Genomic DNA, 6,201 nt, shown 5'->3' on the forward strand with positions numbered 1-6,201 from the left:
ACATAGGATAAGGTCAAATTTGTCGTAGGTACCACTTAGAGTTTGAAATTGATCTTAATCAGGGCATTAAGATGCAGCTGATCCACATAACACAATATCAAATAATTTCACTGTGTTGAAGCAGCATGGAAATTTCGATTGTTTTTCCAAGGCGCCAAAATCTTTGTGGACTCTTACTCCAGGGCGTTGATACAGCTTGGAATTATCGAATTCAGTCCTAAAGGGCGGTCACATGTACCTGATCTACATGGAAAAAGGTGAAAGGGCGTTGATCCAGCTTAGAGTATGCAATTAATGTCCTACAGGATGTTAAGTCGTATCTGATATACATGGAATAAGCTAAAATTACTCTAAGGTGTATCAACACCCTGGAGCACGTAGGTTTCGATTGATTTTTTACAGAGCGTTCAGATGCTCTAGACCTCGCAAAAATCTGTGTGGAATAAAGCCAAATTTTTCTAGGGTGTTAATAAAGCTAGGAATTTTCAATTGATGTCCTACAGAGCGCCAATATGCACCTGATCTACATGGAATAAGATCAAATAACTCCAGGACGTTAATACAGCATGAAAATTTCGATTGATTTTCTGCAGGGCGTTGTTTTAGATCTCACAAATATCTATGTGAAATAAAGTCAAGCTACTCCAGAGCGTCGATACGGATGGATCGATTTATGTCATACAGGGCGTTGAGTTGTACCTGATCTACATAGAGCAAAGTTAAAATACTCCAGGGCGTTGATAGAACTAAGAATTGATAACTTCAGACCGTTAAGATGCACCTGATCTACATAAAATAAAGTGAAACTACTCCAGGGCGTAAATATAGCTTGTAATAATTAAATGATATCCTACAGGGCGTTAAACGCAACTGATCTTATTGAGAAAAGGTCATTTTGCTCCAGGTCGTTGATACAGCTTGACAATTTCGATTGATGTTACACAGGGCGTTTAGTTGCACCTGATCCAAATGCAACAAAGTTAAATTAATTCAAGTCGATGATACAGCTTGAATTTTCAACTGATGTCCCAAAGGGCGTTAAGAAAAAAAATCTGAGAAAAGCTTCTTAGTCGTCGACTAAGCGCGACTAAGCAGGACGACAGGGCTGGCTTTATCGCTTTGAAATAGCGAGCAACAGTGACAACATAGCTGCCAACATGAATGACGGGCTACTTAGCCTTAAACAACGAACGGACTCAGATTCCGAAAACTCGATTTTTGTAGGACTATGTGGTTGAAATGTTTCGCTGAAATATGTCATCAAATTACCAGAAAAAAGGGAGTCAATTGCAATTCAGTTTAAATGTCTTAAAATCCATTTTATACCTCGGGAGTTGTGATGAGGTAAAATTAGCTCGGATAAATTTATTTACGAAATTATTCATTTCAATATGATTTATTCGTACTGTTCGGCATTTGAATCAAAATAGCGTTTCATATTTTTACTTAAAATAATACTAAACAAGTTTGAATAAACATTTTTATCGGCACACTTTAAAGCTAATAGTTAGACTTAACGAAGAAATTAAAATTTTCACACATATCAGCTAGCTAGGCATAAATCAGATGCATTTGAAGGGTCCATCTTTAGCCGAGTTTTTTAGAGTCCGCGGATACAATGCGAAAATGGCAACTTAGGAAAAGAAAGCTCTAAGTCAGTAACTGTTGAAGTGCTCATAAGAACAGCACACAAGAGAAGTAGGCTCTGTCCCAGTGAGGACGTAATGACAAAAAGAAGGAGAAGTGGAACATTTTAAGTTTGATACGACGCATGAAAACGACTACGATGACATCAGAGAACTTCTCCAAAAACTTTTTCAAAGATTGTTACTGTAATTTTACTTATTTTCATTATGGAACATCTGTTTTACACCAAATTCAAGAGGAATAACAAAATAAATTCAACCAAAAACTGTTAAGATTATCCAAAGACTGTCAAATGATTTAATCAGGATTTTTCAATGATTCAATTAGAAATTCCACGAGGAACGTCTACAAGCATTGTCCTAGGTATTTCCATACCTTTCAAGCTTCTTAAAAAAATGTTTGCAGAATACTTTTGATAGTTTTAATTTGTGTGAGAATTTCCTGTGTTAATCTTTTAGAACTTATGTTCCGGATTATTTTAAAAATATGCTCACTCATTTGAATGCTCTTGAGAACTTTTCAAAAAGGTCCTGAAAATTATTATAGATATTTCAAAAGCTATCAAGAAATCTTTCGAAAAAATAATTGAAGAAATCAACCAGAAGTAACTCAAGTGATATAGTTAATTTGATTCCATACAATAATTAACGTACATCGGGGTGAGATGAAACGTGTAGGGCAAGTAAGAATGGGATTGTAAGATTTCCGTAAGATAAAGTTTTATGATTTTTCTCTGGGTTCTTCCAAATATACAAACAGATTTTTTCCAAAGATGTATTAGCAACGGTCTCAGAGATCTTTCCAGGACTGCATCTAATGCTCACTTCAAGTTTTACTATCTTCTATCCATGAATACCTTTTAGAACGAGAATCAAACAGTTGATTTGAGTATTGTACTTTTTGATTTCTCCCTTATTGCTTATCCTTTGATAGATATGCGTATTTCGACTACCACTTGCAGCCTTCTCCAGTGTCACATACGAGTAACTGACGAATGAGCAATCAGGGAGGGAAGAGTACAATTCTCAAAGCTACTTTTTGATTTTATTTTAGATTCTGTTCAGAGAGTTCGAAAAAATGAATTTACGAATCAGGAAAACCCTTAGAACACAACAAATATGAATAATTTTAAAGAAATTTCTCATAATATTGCTTCTTGGATTCCACTAGTTTCTCCAAAGCATATTAGGAAAAAAAACCTAGAGAAATACTTAGAGGAGTTTCTCAAGGAATTCATGAGTATTTCTAAAGAGGATCATTTTTGTTTTTTCTTTCTCTTTACTAAGGTGAATTTTAGCACATTGACATATGGCCAGTTCTTCACATATGCAACATTATTGATAATTCGGGCAGAAATCTCTGGGTGAAATCTTGATATTTTTTTTTTTTCAAATTATATCTCCTGAGTGATTTTTTTGAGAATTTTGGTGCTCTATAAGAATTTTTTAGAATTTTGGTGTAAATTTTAAGAGAATCCTATAAAAAATTTCTTTATTGAGAGGAAATTTTAAAAATTTGGATTGCTTCGCGGAAATCACGCCCAGCGAGCGATCCTCGCACAGAGGAAATCAACCACAGTAAGCATTGAAGTTTTAAGGCCAAGTAGCCCGTCATTCGTTTTGACAACAATGATGAGTTTTCAGCTTGTATTTCAAAGTGATAAAACTCAGTCTTGATTGTTTATATTGACTTGTACGCGCTAACATACATAAAGTATGCTGATACTTCTTCAGCTGCGTCAGTGCAAAACCAACTGATTTTCTTTGATTCGAAATCGTGAGATGAATTAGCAACAATCATCAACGACGCATACAAATTTCAATGACGGCCTACTTCGCCTTAAGCTTGATCCGACTCGTTGACAGTCTACAGCATAAACAGATGGTGAGGGGTGGAAAGCTGATAGAAATATTTTTAAACAGCATTTTCTCCAGAATTCTGCAAAATTAAAATGATGGAGACGAGTGATTCATAGATACTTGGATCTCGTAAATTACGGACCTCTATGTATTCGGAATAATCACGTTCGAGATCAATTCAGTACTTTACATGAGGGATTGTCACTGATGCTTTTTAAAAACAATTGGTCGGCGTTAAGTCAGAGGGGACCAAGTACAAAACTTGGGAAAATTGGATTATTCTCTCATTAGATGCGAAATTACCTCACCTCCGATTCACTTTGATCAGATTCGTTGAATGCTGTAAACTGCGAGAGATATGCGATAAATTTACTTTGGATGATCAATAGAAATCGATAAAAGTATGCAGTCAGAGTGGATCAAGTGCTTATTACTAGAACAGCGCAAATGATCAGCGTGCTGAGGAATGCGCGGAAATGTAAAACATTTCAAATGATTTGTCAGATTTTTCGACATCGAATGATTCTTCTACTCATCCATCAATAGACATTTATAAATATTACTTTATTCGATGCATTTTATTTTGATTTTTGACCTTTTACCACATTTGATTGGGTGGTCAGAAGTTGCAACAATTTCATTGCAGACAGAGCGGACCAAGTGTTGAAAAGCAATAAACTGATTGATTATTGCATTTTTTTTAGTACATTTCAGAGTCCAATAGAAGTTCACGGAAGTTCTATGGTGTATGTATTGAATGTCCTAGAACCCGTTTATCGGACCAGTATATTTTGGCCGGTACTCAAGATTTTCACTTGGTCCACTCTGATTGAACGCATATTTTAATATTTCTGGTCTTCAATACCCTGACCCTGATAAACCTTAATTTTCAAGCTATCGTAATGCCACTGATTTCGGTATTGACGATATGGATTATTGAAGAATTAACGGTACTGGTGTCGAAGGGTCTTGATAATCTGTTTATCTTCGAGATATACACCCAGTTTGACCATGCAAGCATTAAATGATTGTTATTTTCCTAGAAATTGTTCAGTCAGAGTGAACCAACTCACTGAACGGTGGTCTTTAGTTCAGTCAAAGTGGACTAAGTGCACATAGTCCATCAAAAAATCGTTCTATCAGTTGGTTCCCTCCATGAACAAAATATTATCCGCACGTCCATCTAGGCGTTTCACATATAGGGAGCCGGACCCAATTCTTGGCACTTTTGATTTACTTCGGCAGTGGGGTTTTTTGAAAGCTACAAAGCTTATATTCGACCAAAATATACGTCGTAGTGAAGTGCTTCTTATTGCAGAGTTTCAGACAATTCGGCCGAGAAAAACCCCCCATGCCAAAGTGAATCATGGAAGTGCCCAAGTGGTTCTGCACCCTAGGTAGTTGTATTCACGAATTAGACATTTCTAACAAAGACAGACAAAAAATAAAAATTTGATTAAGCTGCATTTAACAGCATATGAACTGCAGGGCCCAGATAGCCGTAGCGGTAAACGCGCAGCTATTCAGCAAGACCAAGCTGAGGGTCGTGGGTTCGAATCCCACCGGTCGAGGATCTTTTCGGGTTGAAAATTTTCTCGACTTCCCAGGGCATAGAGTATCTTCGTACCTGCCACACGATATACGCATGCAAAAATGGTCATTGGCATAGTAAGCTCTCAGTTAATAACTGTGGAAGTGCTCATAAGAACACTAAGCTGAGAAGCAGGCTCTGTCCCAGTGGGGACATAACGCCAGAAAAGAAGAAGAAGAAGTGCAGTGCGTAGTGATGCAGTTCATTTATGAGTACTGAAGCTGCGACATTTGCATGGCTTAGTATTTTCCGATAAGGTTCATATGAAAACCGATGGATTTAACCAAATCCGTCGAATTCATTGAATACTCGGTGACATTGACTACAAAATGAACAGCAATGATCAGCCTCAAAGTCATAGGTAACTAGGATAATCTTGGTTGGAAATTTTAGAGATCTGTAGCTCTTGATTTTCCAGATATCATTTTTTTTTTTCTTGCTACGCGTAATAGTAAAAACTTAAAGATTTTTTTTCTTCAGATATATCTGTTAAAAATGTTCGAAAAAATCCTTGCATGAATTTCCATAAGAACTTCAATAGAAATACCAGGAGAAAAAGAATAATGGAAAAAAAATTATAAATGGGTGGAAAATTCAAGACAAAACCCCGTAAAGTTTAGATTCCAAATATGAGTAATGTTTTGGTGATATTCCAATATAAAATATATTAATTTTTTAAGAATCCTTCAAAAATCTTGAATTAATTCCTAAACATTCAATACAAGCAGAATTCTTGAATCAATACTTAAGCAATTCAATAGAAATATATGAGAATAGCTGTTGTGAAATTTGATACATCATCAGTTAAACTTATTGAAAAAAAGGGGTATCCAGGAGAACAATAAAAATCTTTTGAGTAGATTATAGAATCTCTGCAATAAATAAAACTGTGAGCACATGCATTGTGTCAAATATAATGCATCGAAGAGTTTTCGAAATAATTCCTTGATGAATGCAATTTTTCGGAGAGTAAAATTGTATCCCTTAGGCTTGGAGCTTATTTAGATGGATCCTCACATTAACTGTTATCCCCCGATCTAATCAGAGATGTAGCAGAAGATGATAAACAGGTTCTCATGATGTTTTGCGGATCATGATTGGTAC

The 6,201-nt window shown here is 35.8% G+C and overlaps 1 protein-coding gene across 1 annotated transcript in view; it reads right to left on the minus strand.

Annotated features, from left to right (window-relative positions):
• The window catches only part of LOC5578284 (pikachurin), a 783,038-nt gene that overhangs the window by 370,979 nt on the left and 405,858 nt on the right, over window positions 1-6,201 (minus strand). The gene's annotated exons all lie outside the window — the stretch shown is intronic.

The sequence above is a fragment of the Aedes aegypti genome, chromosome 2, assembly GCF_002204515.2.
Source record: "Aedes aegypti strain LVP_AGWG chromosome 2, AaegL5.0 Primary Assembly, whole genome shotgun sequence".
In the NCBI taxonomy this organism is placed as follows: Eukaryota; Metazoa; Arthropoda; class Insecta; order Diptera; family Culicidae; genus Aedes; species Aedes aegypti.